General features: G+C 39.5%; 1 protein-coding gene across 1 annotated transcript in view; it reads right to left on the bottom strand.

Moving 5' to 3' along the window:
- Positions 1–19,218, bottom strand: part of PRLR (prolactin receptor) — a 59,195-nt gene extending 39,977 nt beyond the window's left edge. Inside the window, exon 1 of the mRNA XM_058826076.1 lies at positions 19,136–19,218. The gene's annotated coding sequence lies outside the window, so the exon portion shown is untranslated. The remainder of the gene's footprint in view (positions 1–19,135) is intronic.
- Positions 19,219–22,760: the final 3,542 nt, after the last annotated feature.

Below are 22,760 nucleotides of genomic sequence, written 5' to 3'. Positions count from 1 at the left end.
TTAATTTGCTTTGTTTCCACTTGTCCAAAGATTTTGTTGACTTTAGATCCCAAGTATTGATTTTATTCCACTGTGTTATAGGTTGTACATGTGGGAGGAAAAGCTGCAGCAAAGGCAGGGAGCAGAGGCTCAGCAGGTGGGTACAGGAAAAGATGAAGTCCCATACTGCAGCTCCTACTGTTAATGTTGTTCAGAGAGAAGAGGTCTCCAGCTTGTGAGGCAGCTGGGGCTGCCAAAGAAAGCTCAAGGACACTGGTACATGATGGGGAGATTTGTGCTCTATTATTGTTACACTTTTACATACGGTAGGATTTGATGATGCTGGAGGTCTTTTCCAGCTACAGGGATTCTGTGATACAGGTCCCAGTGCTTGATCTGCAAATCTCAAGGGCATGATAAGAAATTGCTTTGGATCAGGAGCTCTCCTAAATAATGAACATATTTTGTAACTGGGAAAAGAGGAGCTATACTATTGGTGTGAACTAGCCTTGTTCTCAGCATGCTAAATAGAGCCAGTCTTTCTAGACATTCCGGGTCATTATTTAAAAAGTCATTCTCTTCTATTCTGCTTGATTATACTGATACCTAATAATGAGACTACCAGGAAAAATATGGATCTACACTACTTATAATTAATAATGGTGTAATGCAAGATCAGTATATCTGATCTTAAATGAAGGGGGAAAAATTGTAACCTTGATAAGGCTTTGCTTAAGTACACACCTTTAAAGTGTCTTAAAGTTTGTATAAATATCTTTTTTTTTAGAGAGAGAGAAACAGCAATTTATCCATAGTACATTTAAACAGTGAATAACATTAATTTCCTGGTTCTGTATTAAAACCAGAAATTCTCCTTCTTATCCACTCTCTTTACAATTAAGCTAGATATGACAACCCCATGTGACAAAAGAAGCACTGGATTTGAGATACTCTTACACAAGAGTGGGTGCACTAACTGGAGCTCAGACACACTCTACAGTGACACTGCAAGAAGCCCGAGTAGCCTGTAAGGCTGGGTATACAACCTGCAGAAGTGTCTGCAGCAGCTATTGCTGTCAAAATCAGAGTTACTGACAATTAAAAAATGGCAGCCCTAAATGGAATAGGAAAAAAATTACCAGGAATATATACAGTGAACACATATTCAATTTCTTCAGAAACTCTATTAATTACAGATTTACTTCTTCCATTACATTGCCAGAATCCACTCTTAATGCTGAACACCAAATTCAATGCTAAAATTTTCCATGAATCCTGTAAAAGATCTCCATCTTTGAATCATAAAATAAAATTAATTCCAAAACAAAAGACATTGGTGCCTTCATTTTTCCCCTGTATAGTGCAAAGCCTCGATTTATTTGTGGTTTAGACACTACTGCACTGCAGAAAAAAAAATCATATGCATCCTTCTTTTGTAAATGACTGCACTTTCTCTAATTATTATCTTATCTCTAACCATGGACAGTAATGAAAATATGGCAAGTAGTCATCTAAGTGGAATATTGAGTTATTTTACCTTCTATATCAACCCTACAGATACAGTAATTTCTTCTGCTCTGCACTATCTATTGTCTTGGTTTGAAAAGACAGGTGTCTGCTAAGGAAGGCAGAAACCTACCTTGAAATGGAAAAATGTACTCCCCCCATAAATAATTATAATCTTGAAATCAAGGGGCTTTCAGGTAAAGATATGGGAAGTCTGATTAAATGATGGCTGCAATCCTCCTGGAGTGACAGATGTGGTTGTGTTGATGTAATGGTTTTGTAGAAGAATATAATTTTTTACTGGAGGTTTAGTGCTGGTGTAGATGGGTCCTGTTTACTTCTGGGAATTTAGTGGAGAAAGGATGCCAGGGGCATTTTGGGTCTCTGATAACATCCAGGTAGGAATGCTTGGCTCCCCTCTCTGGGTGGAGCATCTCACAATGGGATGATGCAATTTTATCAGTCCTGCAGTGAGACTCAATGGCCCATTACCAGAAGATATCCCACTGGAGGGAGGATTGGTTGTGGAAGAGATAAAGAACACTGCCACAGCTGGTTTTAACAGCTGGCTCATTAACAGAAGATATCTCCCAGTTATGAGGGATGGGTCATGGAAGAGATAAAGAACACTGCCCTGCCTGGTTTCAACAGATGGTAATAGAATGCATACTTTTGGGTACATCTTGCATTGCAACCCAAGACATCAGTAATCAGTATATACAGATAAATCTCACTGAATTTAGTGTTAGCTAAAAGACATCTGACTTTTACACAGTAGCTTTCTGCTCCATTGGGCACAAAAGTCAAATTAACAGTTTTCAATGTAACAGAATGCCTGAAAACCTCACACAATTAAAGAAACCCAAAATTTACAGTTTGATAGAAGATCAAGGAAATCCCCCTGATCTCACTGCCAGCTATGCCAACATTAATTGGAAGGATTCTAGCATAATAAGTAGCAACACATCTTCAAACAAGAGCAAAAATGTGGTGCAAGAAAATGCCTCACAAATTATGTAAGAAACCATGTGAAGGCTGCACACATAATAACACATTCAATATCATCCTTGAAAACAAAACTGTTAAGTATTTGCTAATTAGAATGGCTTTCCAAGCAAGATTTTAAGTTAACCAAGTTCTTTTCAAATCATCAACCTCCTTCTCATTTTGAGAGTGGTAACTCACAAAAGTTAACTATGGAGCAATTATTTGTGTAATGATTTACCAAGGGAACAACAGCTTCAATACTTTTCTTTCAAGACTGGCCACACTTTGAATAATTGCCATGGCTGTCTGGCATTTACTTGACAAATAAATTGAACAATTCATGCCAATTCAAATTATCCGTACTTGGTTTCCACATACTGATTTAATGTTAGGATTCCTATTTCTTTATTTGTGTTTAAAGATATTTTACATCACAGCACCTGTGGTCTAGGATCAAATTTCACCTCAAATTCAATTCCTTTTTTCTCTAATGGTATATCTGTCTTCTACTGTAGCCAGGTGGGTCTGTAAAAACACTAGAGGCATTGGTGACAACAGGCATCACACTGTCCTGACTTTGCAAGTCTGCAGTACTGAGGCTTCTCAGGCTTACTTTGAAATTTTCCTGGTCTACCTGCAAGTTTTGCTGGGCTTGTTTAGGTGAAGAATTAATTTTTTGAATTTTTTTAAAGTTTTTGCTTCTCTTTTTCTGTATAACTATAATTTTATATAGAATAGTAACAGGTATTTATTCTGATATGATGAAATATTTAATAATGGCACAATGACCCAAGCTAGAAGAATACAAGCCTGGTCTGATGTGTGAAATAAGGACAGAGAATAGAGTATGCAAAGCAAAGTCAGGCATAAAAAGGAATTATAAGGAATGGGGGGCAAACTGACTCAATCCAAGGTTTGCAGACCACTTACCAACAGCCTGTTAATGAACCCCCACAATAAGCTGAGCAAAATAAAAGTAATGAGGAGCAATATCTAAAATACATAAACCCCAGAAGTAAATTTTAAACCATCATACCAATGAGTACATAGCAAGGTGCAGAAGATCAGCAAACATAGAAAAATGGCTCAAAGTTTATTCTAAGGAAGGGAATGAGGAAAGCAATAACCTATTTCTCCTAGTGGAAAACAGCAAGTGACCACAGCATCAATATTTCACTCGTCTGAAAGATGTGAAGTACTGATTTGTCTGCTGCACTGCTCCCCTTTCACCTCTGCCTGAGGGAGACCTGATCATGCCATCGTACTGTACACAGGAACAGAAAGCCCATGGCAAACACAGTGACATCATAGAATTGAGTATTCCTGTTATAGGACAGAGATACAAAAGTCATCACAAAGAACTCCTGACTTTTGGGCTGTATTCACCTGCCTTTGAAGGATGAGGTTTTTTCATTGCTTGTATATAGAACTGCTATATCTACATGCATGAAAAGACAAGGCAAGGGATGTTAGTAAGATTTATATATGGAACTCAGCATACAGATTCGGTTCTAAACCCACTCAATGTAATGCTTTCTCATGTGCACATTCTTTTGCTGGAATTGCTTATGTAGTCAATTATCTGTTGCAGTATTAATTTCTAATAGTCTTCATAATGTGTAAACCACTGTTCAGAAGTAAGACATTTGCTGGTCTGGACTACTGACTAATTCATAGTTTAGTGCGATGTTGCTACAGCAACTAAAAAGATGAAATTACATGTCATATATCATTTACACATTACTTAGAACATACGGCTTACTAAAAGCCATTAACCAGACAAAAATGCTGTGATGGAGAAGACGAAGTATTTTAAAGCATTCTAAAATACCTTCTATTGTTCTGAAGTAAATCAAAGCAATAAACCGCACAAATAAGAGTGAAGAATTTGAAAATAAGACAGTCTTCACCTTTAACATGATTCCAGCGTTTCTCAGAGTCCAGTTGCCAGAAGAATACATTTTTAGATTATGGGTAAACATTAGACTTTCTATTTCAGATTTCTAAGTGAGTGTTTGCAGACCACATCATAGTGTGAAGATATTTTTGCAGACCATGTGTTGCCCATAGGAAAACAGCTACTCTCTGAATGAAAGCTTTAGAGAATTTAAAAATGGGGGCTTGATCTTCCTCTAGTGGACCTCCTTAGCAAATACATGAGTGCTCATTAAAGTAATCTTGGTCCTCCAAGACAAGCTAATTACCTCTCAACCTCCCTGCAGAGACACAAACTAATATGAAAATGAAACCAGTACGTGTTTGTGTGGTGTTAGTGGTGGTGATGGATAAATTTAGCAATTTAAATTTAACAATTCAAATTGGCAAATTTCATGATTTAGTGAAGCTATTTATGCATCGAGTTTGAAAGTGATCTTGAAAACATGCAGTTTGTAATGTCACTGCAAATAGAAAGTACCCATGATTGGGTTAAAATTTTAGATTCACCAAGTGAATCTAAATGGGTGCACATTTTGGATACAAAAGTGAACAAAACATCTGGGAATGAGTCTGGGGATATTTTCCAGACCACAGCAGGAAGATTAATGACCTAAGTCTGTCAGGCTAAAATGGAAGCTTACTGAGGGACTGGATAAGGTTTTGATTTAAGAAAATAGGAGAAGAAAGAAAAGCAGTAAAACAATCTATAGAGTGGATAGGCCAGCTGCTCATTGTCAAAAAGGGTGTAATTCTTTGCTTATGTATAAACACTAGAGAGTTTCATAATTATGTAAAAAGGGAACATTTTGTACTGCCAACAAGAGAAGAAATTCTGTAAGCAATGGAGGATGCCCAGTCTTTTTCTGCATCTGAAGTACCAGAGGGTTTCTGGCACTTATATTTAGAAGAGAGGCAAGTCTCTGCACGTTCAACACACTCCCTGAGAGCACCAAGCAGTAAAACCTCTTGAGTGCCCAATGCTTACTATAGTTTCCACAGCATCTTCTTGTATAATGGAGAGAGAACATGCTGCAATACATCATTTCAGGGTTGGAGACAAAGACAACATGAATCCAGCTGAACTACCTGCACCTGTCATATTTTATTTAAGACACCTTTGCAGACAGGTTCAAGTTTTGAAAATGCCACCTATTCTGTGGACGTCAGTGCCCATAGTTCATAAATGGTCTGGGTAAAAGTGCAAAACTAAAGAGACAATGAGTGCAACAAATGTCAGTACAGAGACAACTGGAAGAGGAGTGGGGAGGCAGAACTCTAGTCAAATATCCTTGAGCCTATAACTGTGCATGAATTCATCACTGTAATGAGATATAGAAGAATACAAGGTCTGTAAATACCTCCCTAGGAAGCAAAGGCAAAGCTTCTATTCACTCAGCTCCTGGTATCCTTTTACTGTATTTCAAATAAATCTTCCACAGACACCAACTCATCTAGGTTTGTAATTCAAAAACAGTGGGGTACAATTACCAGCTAAATCCATCCAGCTGGGATACTCCTTCCCCCTTCTGGCAAGGCATATGAAGGCTACTGAGCCTATCGGCTCCTACCCATCCTTTGCCTCACACAGAACAAAATCCCCTTACCTCTGGAATGATCAATCTGATAAACTTTATCCAACCATGAAAAGAAGCAGAGCTGCAGAGAGTCTGTTTCATTGTAACCTAATACGAAGGGCAAAGATTCAAGACAGTGAGACAGATTGTAGCTCTGGAAGGAGCTTAAGGATGTGGCTTGTTAAGCTTGTGGCATCCCTTAAGGATGCCACAAAGGAGGGGGCACCCTCCTGAGTCCATGGTTCCTGAGCACCTGATCAGTGCTAGCACCATGCCTAGTCATGCTCTTACAGTGAAATCTCCACTGCAAGGCTTCCTGAATGTGTTTTGAGTCACTGTGGAAAAACACGTGCTAGCAAGCAGACACATGCAAGGCTGTCAGAGATGCTCTGGCCAAGTGGAGGAGGCTGATTAGAACAAGGACTGGCAGCTTTGCCCCATGCTTTCTCCAAAGAATTATTTCAGATGGAGGCCAGGGACCTTGTCATATCATGCCATCTTTTCTTGTAAGGCATTCCACATTGCAAGCATAAACTCTTCACTCAAACACTACTATTATCATACTGCCTGGGAAAGGGAGTCCTTTGAGTCAGTGAATCACGAGCTGCATTAAAGACAGGCCAGCAGGGTCCTGTAGAAAACAGGGCAGCACCAATTTTTTATGCTAGAAACAGCAGAGGAAGCTGCAGGGCAGTAGAACTGGATTACATAGTGTAAGGACTGAAAAGGGGAAATATGGATGTCATTCTTGGGTCTCTAATGACTTGCCAGCTATTATAGAAGCTGCTCATTTGGTCTTGACAGAAAAGAAAAACAACCCACTAATAGGAAAAGTCTGGGCAGCAATAGAAAAAGAGGAAAGAAGAAAAAAATATCAGGAAAAAAAAGAATAAAAAAGAAAGATTTAAAAAAAAAAAAAAAAAAAAGCGCGCCCTGCTGCCACAAGCAGAGTAAAATCTCAGTCAGATACAGCCCTCTGTGGCCCATTAGACTACATCTTGGGCAGAGAATTTTCTCTCATACAGAATTAAAGGCTATCTAAGCATTATTGTCAAATCCAAGGAAGCCCTCTTGCTTATCATAAAAAGACTGAAATCAAACCAATGTAGAAACCTTTTTTAAAAATGATCTTGGTTGGTTGCCAAACAACCAGACATCCACTCTTATGCCCCTCTTCACCAAGACAGAAGGCAAAATTTAAAAACTGGTAAGTTGAGAAAAAGAGAGGGAAATCACCCACCAATTACCATCTCAGGCAAAATAGATTAAATATGGATAAATTGATTTAGTTTAATTTAATTAAATTTAAATTAAATTTAATTTAAATTTAATAGATTTGGATGATGAGAAGACAAAGACAAAACTAAAATAATACCTTCTTCCTCCTATCTCTTTTCCCAGGATCAACTTCACTTCTTCATGCATGGAGTCCTTTATTCCCCACCAACTAAGTTGGACCAGGGAAAATTGGAGAATGGGGAGTTGTGGCCAACACACACTAGTCCATCACTGTTAATCCTTTCTTCCTGTGTTTTACCCTGTAGAGTTCCCCAGCTCCAGCACAGGTCCTTCCCTAGGGCTGCAGTCCCTCAAGGACTGCTCCAGCACGGTTCCTTCAGGAAACACTGCAGGTCTCTCCTCCAGCTGCTGTATCTGCCCCAACATGGTCTCTCCCACAAGACACAAAAGAACGCCTGCTCTGATGCCCAGAGCACTTCTTCCCTTCTTCTCACATGCTGGTGCTCACACTGCTGGTTTCTCACTTTTTTTTCCCCATTACTCCTCAGGCTGCCATGCAATGTTTTACCCTCTCTTAGATACGCTTTCACAGAAGTGCCACCAGCTCGGCTGACAGGCTCAGAGGTGTCCTATGGTGGGTCCACTGTGTAGCCAGCTGTGTTTGGCACAGGGCAGCCCCTGAGCTTCTCTCACAGAGGCCAACCCTGATGCTGACAGTTTTACATCTACATCCAGTATATCCTCTGGCTTTTGGGATGTAAAGGCAGTAAAGTCTGTTCTAGCTGTCTGGCTCTATCTCTTTTCTGTCTGTAGCTGTGAAAATATGGGTAGGAGGAGGAAGATGAAAAGAAATTCCAAGGGATGAAGAGAGCCGATTTAGAGTCTCAAGACCAGGTAAAAGACAAGGCAATAACAGTCATGGTGCTGCAAAACTTAAGCATGGTCTTTTTCTCATAGACTCCTGGTTTTGTAACCAAAGTTAGTCCTGGGCTTGGCAACATCTTAGATGTAGACCAGGAGACACAAACAGCCAGGGCCATTGCACTTTACTGTCCTTTCACACCCTGCACAGCATTCAGCTGTTTTCCAGCATTTTACCCTGGCTTTCATCAAGTTGATTTTATGGGTAATATCAGTAGATCTTAAATGATCTGACAGTGCAGCCAGGTAACTGGCAAGAAGCTGTCATCAGAATATGGAGTCATTCCATATGAGAGCAGAGCTGAGCACAGGCAGTAAGAATCATGGTCAGAACATTAATTTATTGACTGTAAATCTCTGCATGGGAATAAGCTAGCATCACAGGAAAACTCTGAAGTCCTGAAATATGTAAATCTCACTGCTTCATGGAGTATACAACAAGCTGAACTCTAACTGTTCAGAGTAGCTGATAAGTTACCAGAGTATGATGCAGTGTTGTCAGGACTGCTCCAGAGAACAACTATAGATATATATTTCTGAACAAAATTTCTGGCCTAGGCAGCAATGTTGCCTCTATGGAAAAAGGATTGGTATTAGGACAGCAACAATCATAGAAATGCAGAGTTAGTGGATGAACTTGAGCACGATTGCTACAGGAAAAGTTACAGGATCTGAGCTTGCCAATGGTAAAATAGCTCCAAAGCTTCAAAGAGTACCTTGCGGTCAAAGGATGCCAACTGACTTCTGGGTCAGTAGGAACACCCAGAAACATCTCTAAAAAGGCAGAATAGCTAATTCAGAATGCATGAAATAAGCCCAGAAGGACCTTTCACGTTCCCAAAATAATACTCCATTACTAATACGTGAAAAATGATGTAGTCTATCTGCAGATGTTATTAAGTGCACAAAAAGAGTGTGCTCAACTACAGGAGGAGACTGAATTCAAGAAAATGTTCTTTCCTTTAATTAAGTCTTTCCACGGCTTTCCATGGCTTCAGCTTTTCCTCTCAATCACTAGGACAGCATCTACAGGCTCTGAAAGCAATGGTTCTTGGATTGCTTCATCCTAAAAAGTCCATTTACACATGCCCTTTGTCTAAGCTCCATCATCCTCTGAGAGCAAGTGAGGGCCTCAGCTTCTTTAAGATAACTCTTCAGGACCTGAGATTGTTCCAATGAGAACACTGCCTGACAAGTACACTGTCCCCTTTCCTTAATCCAAAAAAGGTTTTTTATTCTTTAGTGATCTTTTTTTCTTATTTAATTCCAACACCTGACTACAGAACTGTGCCATTCTGGCAGAATCTTTGAAGTGCATTGTTACAGAGAAAGCACAACCCTCAAATGCTTTTTTGAAAGATGTTAAGACATTTGATTGTCTTCAGGTTTGTTCTTCTCACGGGTCCTTTAAAGCTTGATGAATGCACACAGTAAATTCACAAAACCCAATCTGTAATAATTGCACTTCATGCACATAAGTATATGCAGTCTTCATAAAGTCATTCCATTATTCTCTGATCATTGTTCAGCAGTCCTCTATGCACCACCCTCTTTTCCTGATCCAATGAAATTTAAAACTGGAACAACTCACACACAGGAAAACAGCTGCAGGCATGGCGTTCCAGCCCTCTGCCATGGGCAGGGACACCTTCCACTAGACCAGGTTACCAGGCAGAATCCCCTCCCTCCCCTGCTGCCCACGGGGCTCTGGATGCAGCCCAGGACACGTTTGGCTCTCTGGGCTGTGAGTGCCATGGCCAGGGCATGTCCAGCCTCTCACCCACAGCACCCCCAGGTCCTTCTGGGCAGGGCTGCTCTCAATTCATTCTCCACTTAGCCTGTACTTGTGCTTGGCATTTCCCCAATCCAGGTGCAGGACCTGGCACTTGTTGTTGCACTCGTTCAACTTCTTGTTGAACTTCAGGAGGTTCTCACAGGCCCATCTCTCCAGCCTGTTCAAATCCACGTCTCTCCACCTCTGGCACAAGGATGTTGTGGGGAGCGCTGTCAAATGCTTTGCACAACTTCAGTCACTCTTCCTCTATCCACCAGCATTATAACCCCCACTGTAGAAGGCCACCAAATTTGTCAGGTGTGATTTGCCTTTACTGAAGCCTTGCTGGCTGTCACAAATGCCCTCCATATCTTCCATGTACTTTAGCACAACTTCCAGGAGGATTAGCTCCATGATCTTGCTGGACACTGATGTGAGACTGGCCAACCTGTAGTTTCTAGGCTCTTTGCTTTTTTCTCCCACTTTAGGTTAGGTTTCTCTTTTTTTACAATCAGTGGGAACTTTACTGAACTGTCAGTGCTTCTCAAATATGGTAGTTAATGGCTTAGACACTTCATCTGCCAGTTCCCACGTACACATCTTATCAGGGCCCGTGGACCTGTTCGCCCTCAGGTTCCTTACATGTCCTTGAACCTGATCTTCTCCTATGGCAGCTGTTTCTTCATTCTCCCTGCCCCTGCCTTTGCCTTTTGCAACCTGGGTGGTGTGGCTGGAACACTTGCTCATGACTCAGGCAAAAAAAAATGGTGGTATGATTTTTGACCATAGTAAGGTCATGTCAAATCTGATTGTAAATTTAGAGGAACAATTTAGAGGCAGCAATCAACAGGTATTTGCAATTGGTTTAGAAAGGATATTTAAAAATTATGAAAGATGCTTTGACCCTAACTGACAAAAACAAAATCAAAGTCTTTGTACTTCAAAGTGGGAAGTTATTTCATCATTGTAGAATGGGGTGAGTTGACTTAGACAATGGGAGATGATGATCAAAACCCTTTGATACTTACTTACATGAAGGGGAAGAGGAACAAAGAGAAAATTGCAGAAAAAAACCACTTAGAGATTAGTATACCAGTAATCAGAGGTATTCCTATGGAACTGAAGGCAGACATCTTCACCACATTCAGGAGCTCCTCTAAAATTAAGTCTTGCAGGAATCTTACAAAATCCAGACTACGAAAAGTTACCTTTGCCCATATATTCAAATCTCATGCACAGGGACAGTGAATTTGAAGAAATAAGTATACTTTCATCCTTAGAAGCATTGCAAAAATGTGGGTCTGTTTTAAATTTCACTTATAATGTCTGATAGACTTAAAGCAGCCACTACCAATATAGTCTCACTGCTCTACCTCTAGCAGTTGATGTAATTTTAAACTGGATCTGAGTAGAGAAGGGAATTCTTTTGAACTACGTACATTCATGTGTTACTTATTAAATAAGATTTAATACAAGACACATAGCTTATAAACTCAAAAAAAATTATATAATATCCAAAATATATCTTCCTTAGAGACATATTTTGATTTTATTCCTGTGTAGCAGAAAAATTAGGTATTTTTTGATTGCAGTGAAAAAGGATTGATCAACCTATACATGTAGACTGAAAAGAATGACTCAAGTATGACCTTTTTGTTCTCCCATCACTATCTAGCCTTGGCTGGCTTGCAGGATACTAGAACAGAACATTGTTCTGGATTCAATCTTACTGACTCAGGATGACAGGCAGCATGAAGGAAGAATTACATCAGGGATATTCTCTAAGACTAGGTCAAGACTGCTAATGCAGAGCTGCATAATTATTTACTAAGTGACAATAGTGGGATTTTAAAACTTTTAAAACTTTTTAATGTGGACCAAACACAGTTTTAATATGTTAAAGCAGAATAAATATTACAAAATCTTCTGTAAAAATTAAGTCAACAGAGCTCTGATCACCCAAAGACATTTCTAAAGACCATGTATATTATTTCAATTTATTTAAGAGAATAATTTCACTATGTTATGATGACAAGTACATTCTTTTGAAAGGCCAGAACATTTAAAATGTAAGCTGGTTTTAGATCACATTTTTCTTTAAATATCATTATGAATTATTCATCATTCATTAAGCATGTCATAGTCATATATATACTAATTGAGTGAAAGAGAGAAACAGAATTTTTCAAACCTATGTGTTTGTGAGAGGTTGAAATGCTTAATAGCTTAAACATTGTTAAAATCATTGAAGGACTTTTGCCCACTATTGCAAGCTGCAAAGAAGGAGCTGTTCATCTGCAACTACTGAAGCCCACCCTTCCCCAAATACATCCTAATTGGAATTTGGACTTGAAATAATGTAAAGGGGGTATACTATTGTCCAATCAGCCCAGGTCGGAGGAGAAGAATGTGTCCACAAGTGATACTGGAAGTGACACTGGGATTCTGATGGCTGCTGATGTGCAAAGTAACCAGCCCGGTGCAGAGGGCAGCACAGCCCACCTCAGGCGACAGCTGGGTGTTGAATGAGACACAGAAAGGCAAACTCCTGAGGTGAGCCCTGTCTCTTTGTCTTTACTCAAGGGAACTCAACTGTGATAACTCCCCTGCCAGGAAGTGTGCCAGGAAGTGCTGGACACTGCAGCCTGAAGGCATTGGTCTCTGTTGATGAGCCATGATGGACTCAACTGGGCAGACATCACAGGCACTGTGATACCTTAGAAGGTGTCAAAGACTCCCAGAGTGTCCCATGATCCATAGCATTACATCCAGTGTATTCTCACCAGAACCTAAGCCAATATAAACCCAGTAGATTGTGTGTTCTGTGGATTTTTCTAGGGATTACTCCCACCACCCAACAAATCCAGTCTGCAATCATCACTTTGATGAAATTGTGACCAACAGATATGGAAATTCCAACAACCAAGACTCACCACAATGCCTTCAGGTTGTGAGTTCTTTTTTTTCTTTTCTTTTCTTTTCTTTTCTTTTCTTTTCTTTTCTTTTCTTTTCTTTTCTTTTCTTTTCTTTTCTTTTCTTTTCTTTTCTTTTCTTTTCTTTTCTTTTCTTTTCTTTTCTTTTCTTTTCTTTTCTTTTCTTTTCTTTTCTTTTCTTTTCTTTTCTTTTCTTTTCTTTTCTTTTCTTTTCTTTTCTTTTCTTTTCTTTTCTTTTCTTTTCTTTTCTTTCTTATTTTCTTTTTTTTCTTTTTTCTTTCTTCTCCATATATGTTTCTTAAGTGATATTTTTATGCTTTTACATTATCATATTTCTATAGGTAATAATAACCAAAAGGCTACACCCCTACTTTCAATTGCAACCAAATAGATCTAAAATAAACCCTACATGTATAAATTTACAAATACCCGTCATTCACTCTAATCTGCCCCAAGGGATCTATTAACAAGAACCTGGGTTACTCTTCTTTGTGGGAGAGGGTTATAACAGTTTTCTCTTGTTTTATACTTATGGGTTTTTTAAAAGGCTTTATGAATCTGAAGGAGAACCACAGTCCCTTATGAACTCCCATAAATACTGTGGTGTTTGTTTATGGCTGGTTAATTAATATATGAAAGGGAGATCCTGGATCCTATGGTCTAGCTTTCTCACTCTTGGCTGATGCACAGCAGAGAACAAGACTGCCTGCTGTGAATGCACAGCACAGCTTGTCTATGGGAACTTTCTATTCACTGTGTGTGGAAGGAGCTGCCATAAAAGATGCTGTGGGTAAATTCAACTGTAGGTGACTATTTTCCTCCAAACACACCATCCTCTTGTTTCTGGAGAAAGCACACATTGTTTAGAGTTACTGGAGTTTAACTAGAGTTAAAGCGAAGTTCTATTTGCTTCTCTGCACTATGGAGAATAGAAAAGTCAGACACTGTACGCACTGGAGGATAAAATGTACTGCAGACTCTGTCCCCTGACCCATCAACACTTCTCTTACTACAACACAGTTCTATCTCTGAGCTAATACATGTTCTCTGAAAGCTTTCAGAGCTCTGAGCACTCCCTTTCTACCTTCCCCCTAGCTGGGATATTGGGTGCCTGAGCTCAGGCTCAGTTTCAGTAATGGGGTAAGAGCCCAGCTTTGAGAACAGCCCTTCCACAAAGGTCTGCTGAGAAGTGTCCAAGGGTGGGCTCTCCTATTTCTCTCTGCAGTGGCTTAAAAACTGAAGCCTCATTCTGGCCCCACCTGAGGTGTGCTGCAGTCATGCCTGTGCTGAGCCAGGTGCCTCACTAATCTGGACCCTGACCCCTCAACCTGAGCTCTGGGCTTGATCTCTGACATGCCTCATTGGCTATGGATTCATGGCTGAACCTGCTACTGTCACTAGGCTTATTTGGGCACTGTGGGCTGTGTCCTGACACAAATTATGAACATACACATCTGTGACACCACAATAAGCTTTTGTCTCCATCTAGTTCCTTGCTGGGCAGCATATTTTGTGTTTGATACTACAGCTCAACAATGTGGAAGAGTGGATCAATGAAGTGGGAGTTTCACTTCCCTCACAAGCCTTGCTCCTGGACATGAGCTCCCACTTCTCCATGTGCCAGCTGAGATCCACGCTGACAAAGGCCTTCAGTCAGGCTGACTTTAGGAAGTTAAATCAGCTTCCAAAGGGGTACACCAAAGATGGTGCAAAAGTGGTAGTGCTGACAGGTAGGTAGGAGGAAAGAAGTGGAGGGAGGAGTGGGCAAACAGGACCCCCCCTTTTACAGAAGCATTTGCTAGCTGCACTCAGTCACAGTGTCAAACCCTGCCAGTTGCACACCTGATCACCCTAAATTCAAACCATGCATTTCTCTGAGGGTTTATGAATGGAAACAGCAGAGAGTACAGAAAAGGTAGCTCAGCTTCTTGAATTGAATACATAAACGTATTTGTTCTCACCAGACTGCCTACTTAAATATGCCACTAGCTTTGGTAGTTTAGTAAAGCAAAAGGAAAGTCTACACAGAGAAGCAAGGGAAAACAAACAGCTAATTCTCTACTTCCCATCAGAAAGTTATGTCCAGCTACATTCTAGGAAGCAGGTCCTCACTATGCATAGAGGTTACTTGGGAAGATAAATGCCCCAATAATTATTGTTCTGTCCTCTTCTCCTTTGCCTTAGTTTTATTTCTAAGCAGACAACATGGTATAGAATATTTCCTTGTTGAGCTTGGTTCAGCTGTAATGTCTGGTCCCCTCCCAGAGTACTGGCCCATGGTGGGGAATGTTGGAGGCACAGCCTCGATGTTATGTGAGGCTGCCTGGTGGTGGGCTTGGTAACACTGAGGTAACACCGCTGTGTTAGCAGCACCTTTCTAGCTACTGACACACAGCACAGCACTCTGAAGGCTGCTGTGGGGAAAGTCCCCCAACCCAACCCTTCCTGAACTTGCCAATGCCAAAAAATGTCAAAAGGCACTCTGCAGAAGCCAGCTGCCTGTCCCACTAAACTATAGGGTATTGCTATGTTGGATGATTAATGCCTATACAGTTTATTGGAAAAGACCATTACACAAAGGATCCAAGAGTTCTGTGGGAAGTGTGTAAACCCCAGAAGTGTTTATGTAATCACTACTTCCCCTTAAGTGCACATAGCAAATTTCCAGAGTTTTGGACATGGTCGGGAATGTTACTGGATACCCGATTTTAAAAAACATGGGGTAAGAAACTAAGAGAATGATGTGAAAGGCCTATCTCCATTGTACAGATCTGGGCTATAGAAACATATATACCATTTCTTCTTCATAACCCTCTATTTTGGGAGTTAGACAGGCACATTCTCTAAGTAAAGCTCCAAAAACATTTAGCAGGGGTTAACACATGGCAGGAAAACAATAGTGCATAGAAAGGAAAGTGCAAGTTCAAGACAATTTCCCCACTTATCAGCGTGGTAACCTGTACTGACCTGAGCAAGAGGTGGACAAAACAGTGCTTTAGAAACTCAGTTACAGTTATCACTAACATGGGTGACAGTGACTAACTAAGAAGAGGCATTTGAATGGTGTGATTATTCCCCTGTGCCTTTCCCCTTTCCTCTCTTTTTTATATCCCAAGGAAATCCCCCTCATTTGCACACATTGGTAAATGCAGTCAAGAAAGCATCAGGAACACTGGCCAAACCTGTCCTGCAGGTGCTGCCCAGCCACTGTAGCAGTAGGCAATGCTTGAGGGCATCACAACCTCCCCAGCTGCTATAAAGTATTTTCTTCTCACAACAGGCAGCACCTTAGCTTCGCAAAGCCATAGTTCAGCCTTTCATATTCTTCCCTGATACGTCAAAGGCTCTGAAGTGAGAAAACCTAATACTCCTGCATACAAAAATCAGCTCTGCCTAGACCTGCAATGAAAGTATGTGAAAGGCAACCAAAATAACAGCTGAACCACACAATTCCAAAGAGCTGACACTGGCATCACAGTTCAGTCATTAAAAAAATATTTTTTGAATTAATGTATATCTGTAATGTCTGTGATTTGTCATCCACAGAATACTCTATAGATCCACCCTCACAGAGACAACAATTGGGAGCAGTTGCTGGACAAAACCAAATCAGCCAAATCACCTGCTATTATGAATAATCATACTGCATAAGCCTCTTAATTAGCTACTCAAGATTATTTTTAAAGTAGCAACCTCTTTGGCTCTGACTGTTGTTATTGGAAACTGATCTGATCTTTAACTGCTTTAAGGGAGAAGAATAATCTTCCAATTCCCTGTTAAAGTTTATTCTCTGTTTTACATCTGCTTATTTATGGTCCAGGACAGAGTATTACATTTTAATTTCTTTTCTGTCCTTAATGTTTCAGCCTCCACCTGGCATTATTTCTGCACTCTACAACATGCTATTGAGAGATACAAAAGCCCCTTCACAGATGGCAGACAATTAGACAATTAGATGGATGGGGCTCTGATATCCCTGCCATGGTACAGAGGAGTGGAGCTTGGTGATCTTAAAAGGTCCTTTCCCACACCAACCATGCTATGATCTTATTACTTCTTGTATTTTTTTGCTAGGCTAGAAAGATTATTTTTGTGATATCTCCTTGTAAGCTACTAGAGTAGTAAGAATAAGAGCTTTCTTTGTACCTCATCAAATTTTAATCCATGTTCTTTGAATGAAAAGAGTAGAACTTCACAAATTACTTTGACATCTTCACTAGAACCTTGAATAACATCATTAACACTCCTCTAATTCCACTAGAAGTAGTTCAGCTACAGCAGGCCAACACTCCTAGACTTGTACTTGTCAAACTAATTTATCTGTGTTTCCAACTAATGAGCTGCTGGCTGAAACAGTAATTTTTGTTATTAGTCCAATCTCAGTCATTGATTTAAACAAGTATTAAAGATTCAGATTCAACACTCATCCTGAAGAATTTCAGAGCCAACCCTCTCCTACATAAGAGCTTTCCTTTCACTGCTAGTGTTAGTATGCACTGAGGTACAGTCCTACAAATTATTTTCTAAAACCCACTCCTCAGTCTTGTAGTTTCCTACCTGTAAAAAAAAGGTATTTTACTGAAGTTGGATAAGATTTACTGTACTTGTACATAGATAGGTATCAGTCAGCCTAGCTCTAATGGCTTCAACATTTCATTCTGCCCAGAGCTGTTTTGAAGTTCCCCCATACATTCTAAATTACTCTAGCCAGTAAAAAGCTATCTGCATAAATTTCTTCCAACCTCTCCTTCAATATAGATTTTATATACACAATATACTTGAGTGATTTTTTAATATCTGAGAACAGATTTTATCATTACATGCCCTGTTTCTTTATATCACTTCCACACAATTATGTGATGGAGATTCCCCATTACCCAACATTAGCAGATGACTTGGGAGCTCACCAAATCATCTGTGGAAAGAACTCTTTGCAAAAACCTTGAAAACCACAAACTCCAGCTGATTTATAACTGTGCAAACCAATGTTGGAGAAAATGTAAACATCTACTGAAATCTGCATGAGTTTATGAAATGAAAAACAATGTTGAAACCCAACTCAGTGTGTTGCTGTGTGTTAGCAGCTTGCGTCACCGTCCTAAGATCTGTAGGCAATATATTTTGTATTAGCAGCCTGGATTTCTGTCACTGTGGCTAAAACACTCAGATCTGGCATTGTCTTACAAAAGCTGGCTTTAGCCCAGATGTTTATCAATTCATCCTTTCAGCTCTGTCAAAAAATCTTCTTCAATTTTAAAAGCAAATATTTGGTGTTTTTTTTAAAAAAATGAAATAACTGATTTTTCACATGTAGTTTCAAGTTATATACTCAGGTTTGTTTCTTCCATTCAAGGAAAAAAATTCTCACAAAAAGCACAAAATTTTACACATTTACATGAAAATGAAAATGCCAAGCAAAAACACACTGATTTTTTGAGAACAGATTATTGTAAAAAAATAGCTTCTTGGCTGGTGATACTACTTAACAAAGAAATACAAAGTGTTCAGATGGCCTTTCAGGCTTTGCTTATTTAATTTAATTACATAATTGTGAGGAAAAAACTTAAAAAGAAATTGCCTACATAGTAGATTTAGTAGTGTGCTTATGCGAAAGAAAAAAAACAAACAATAAAATAGCAAAATAATAGAGCCAGTTCAAAGCCACAGGGAGTTTTACTATATTGAATAAAATTTAGTTACAAATAATTTTTAAGTGGACTTGATCCTAAATCTGCTTCTTAACAAAGTCTGAAGTGCTTTTGCAAAAGTTTCCACTTAATTATTTCCTTTCAACTCTGTGTTTCTTTTCATTAAACACAAAACAGAGTGGACACCTACTACTGTCTAGGTTGTTTATTCCAGTACTTAAATAATGTACCTGTCTTACAGTTTAACTTTAAACATTGGAAATTAATTTTCTTGGGAAAATGCTGCATTTAAAACACAGTTCTAAGATTATATAAATATTTGGTAATAGCATGATACAGAAATATTTTGTAACTCTAGGCTAATATGAATTTTATGTCAGTAGTAGTTTGCCCACAGCTTAAGCTTCTGATGGGCTACTCACAGTAGGGCTTTATCCAACAACTCCACATACTCTAGTTCTTATTATGAGAGCAAATCCCAAGTTATTGGCAGTCACAGAGTTCAAGGACAGAAGGAAAAAATCAGAACATGCAGTACCATTTGCACATTTGAGGCTAACACATTTCATGCACTTAATAAAGTAACTCAAGATAATCAGTTTCATCCAGAGAAAGGGCAGAAGTAACTGATTTTACCACGGTCTGTTCTCAGGCAGTCTCCAGTGATTTCAGAAACCTTCCTTGACTCCAAATCTCCTGGCTGAAGTGCAGTGTCGAGGCTTTCCCCCTGTCAGCGGGCACAAAGAATATGTCATGTCAGTTGTCAGCCCATGTCCTGCTTCTCCCTATGGATGCCTACAAGACAGTCCTTGTCGTCATCCCTGATAACTCATCTCAGGGAGAATCATGCTCATCCCTGATAACTCATCTGGGGGGAGAATCATGCTCAGCACTGAAAGGGTGTTCTATCCTGGAAGCTGCTCCTTGTCTCAGCACTTCTGAGTCAGGGATAGTCTCCTCTCTGTCAACACTGCTTTCATTACTCACCACTTGCTACCTACTGGTTTGTACCTAACCAGGCTTTATGTCCTGTACAAAGAGCTCTAAGCCACGGTGTGACCCAAACTACCACATATGATTATGTCCTTCCCATCTCCATATACCTTCATGACAATTGTTGGCCCATTAACTCCATGTGTTTTTGTTTCCTCTTTCATCTTCAAGATTTAACCAGGCAGAAGCAAATGCAGTGTATATTGCTCCCTTCAGAGATCTTTTGAGAACACCTCTAAGAAACCCTATAGTCTCTGGAGATTTAATGTGTGATTTTTCTGAAATTAACATTATTAACGTAACTCAAAACTTCAAGAACTGCTACAAACAGATCATGCTTTGAGATTTAAAGTGGTCCCTATATCTTAAGAAGAGCTTTAGTATTCTTTTTCAATTTGGATTTCTTATGGCTTAACAAATCAAATTAAGAAACCACTGATGTATTCTAAATTTCAGCTATTCTGCATTAGATCCTGTAACTTATTCTGATCCAGCAAAGCCTGATTCTGCCAAAAGAGTTGGCTTGTCTGTGTTCTTACACTGAACTCAAAAGAATTACACCTACATCTAATGCTTCTGCCTGCTAGATCATGTCCAATTTTTGTGGGAGCTGAGAGGATTACAGAATGCAAGACAGAAACAACAATGTGTATTTGAAACCACGCATGAACATGGACAAGACGAAATTTTTCTGGTACTGAGCCCTCTTAAAAGTTTGTGAAAAGCTATTTTTTCTACTCAAAAAGTCTTAAATATACTTAAATTAAAAAGAAAACCAGTTATTTCTTATGAAAATATCCAGTGGGAAATTCTAAGAACACCTAAAAATCTTCAGGATAGAATGATTTTTCATTTTAGTTTTCTCTGTAACTAGAACAAGATCAGCCCTCAGAGCTAGCCTGTAAGATTCACCATGATATATCATTTTTCAAAGAACAATGCAGTTGTTTAAACATATATTCTTCTCATAAAATTTATTTCTGAATTCTGGTCAGTTGTAAAAGTGTCAGGCTACTTTTAAGCTTGAGAGATTTAAGATTAAGTAAGTTAATAGCTTTCTAGCAGAAAGCATACTTGTATATCAGTAGTATTTCCAAATCTCTCCAGGGGATCTCTATGTTCAGCTTTGACTGGACTTCTGAACAAACTGCCCTTTCCCTGCACCTGCAATCTTCATTTTTTGCTGGCATGGTGGTTTACTGTGTCATGTACCTTGCTTGTGGCACTCTTCAACTAGCTACACAAATACATCCTCTGCTTGACTGTAAAATTAACACAGAGAAACACAGTCTGTGTATTTTTAACTCTGGCCTTCTGTTTTAGGCAACATGGAGGAGAGCTTCAGTGCAAGTCATGCCACTTGATTTCAGTTGATGCATTACAGGGTAAGATATCTGCTTTGTAAAACGCTCCAGAATGTTTGCATTAACAGAGTCTCTGAAGAAAAAGAAACAAAACAAAACCAAAACAAAATCATGACCAACTTCTTGAGGCAAATCCCTTCAGTGCAGCTGGGGACCAAGGCAACAGGGAAACAAAAGGCGCAGAGGGGTGCGCGCGTCATCCGCCCCACGCGGAACACAGCGCTTGGCAGGCCAGCGGCTGCTGCCCTGCACTGTGGTTTTGTCCCGGACACTGGGAAATGTTCACGTGAGCTTTCGGCCCCCTACCAAAGCCAGGACTAACCCTTACACTGCTCTGCAGCTGAGCAGGACTGCGCTGCCAGATCAGCAGCCCGGCCTGCCAGCCAGGGTGCCAGAGCCTGGCTCCCAGGGTGCTTGGAAAGAGCCTCCCACCAAGATAAATATGGCAGGCTTCTCAGGGGGAAAGCAGCAGAACCGAGGAGACCACAGGCAGTTTTTAATCCACCAGTGATTTATCAAACCTGATGAAACTGTTCTTACCATGACACTGATTTACTAAAGTGTTTCTTGCTGCAGCTTAACCCACTCTAGTGCCAATAGCAGGAGGATGTGAACTGCATAGAAAAGTACCTAACTCATTAAAATTATGCAGCTGAAATAAAGAAATTAATAAATAGCTACAAAGTCCTTAATTTGTTGATTTAATATTTTTTAATTTTTCCCATGAGGCAGCTAATAGGGTAGTTAATGAGCTGCCAGTCATCAGTCATTGGACACTGACTGCTTCACATTCAAGAGGCTGATTAAATAATATAGGTGCTACTTTCATTCTGGCAGCAGAATAGGATTGAGGTTATTAGCTAGGAAAGAGATCAGATATTTTGAGCAAAGGAGAGGTAATCATTCTAGTTGTACCAGTCTGAAGCTATTCTCATAAAACTCAATATAATATTAACTTTTTCATTATTTGAATTAGAACGGAGAAAAACACCTAAAGCATGTTATGAGTTATAAACCAAAACAGAGCACAGGATTTCAACATGCAGAATTACTCCAGCTCTAAAACAGCAGGGGGTCAGCACATCTAATGCACATCCACCTTCAAAAGAAACTTCTCCCTACTGACTGTTAGTGATTGTTAGAATAAGCTTCAGCCTACTCATAAATAACAGATGAGAAATAAATAAATAACCCATGGGAAAAAAAGTCACCATCTTGTAGTAGGGGGTGATTTTCTTTTTTTGGTGATGTTGAACAGTTAAGTCAGTTTATACAGGACAGCTCTTTGACTAATTTCAGCAGTCCTGATTGATAAACTCCAGGTATTTTTACTTCTCAGCATCATTTCCAGTACTCCCATAAATCTGCAACAAATCAGTTCAAGAACTAAAGCTAATCACTTTTCTTTCTGTAGAGCTTGTTATTTTTGTTGGTTTTTTATCTCCTTGAGCAAATCAGATGAATACCAGTCAAAGAATAAGGGAGGAAGTGGAAATGGTTTGAACTCTTATGAACTAACACTTAAACTCAATCTGTTTAAAGCATTTTGTTTCAGGCAAACACTAAGGATAACCCCTGTGAAGTTTTGGTTTGGCTACAAGAATGTGGCTAAAAGGTAAAATGACAAAACCAATGAAAAACCAGGTTTTTACTGCCTGCTATCAAACTACTATTAAAATATGTCTGTTCAAATAGATAATGGATTGTTTATATCCATTAAGGCTGTCCCTACGTAGTCACTGACTATGTTGAACCTAGTAAGCAGCAGTGTCTTGACAACAGTTAGCTGAAGAGCGAAACAAGAGTGGAAATACAGTGAAGACATTTTTTCAGGTACACATGACTATTGTTTATTACCTGCAACAATAATCTCTTGCGCCTCTTTGAATGAAAACAATTGATGC

The sequence above is a fragment of the Poecile atricapillus genome, chromosome Z (genome assembly GCF_030490865.1).
Source record: "Poecile atricapillus isolate bPoeAtr1 chromosome Z, bPoeAtr1.hap1, whole genome shotgun sequence".
Taxonomy (NCBI): Eukaryota; Metazoa; Chordata; class Aves; order Passeriformes; family Paridae; genus Poecile; species Poecile atricapillus.
This window is presented reverse-complemented; position numbering and strand designations above follow the sequence as displayed.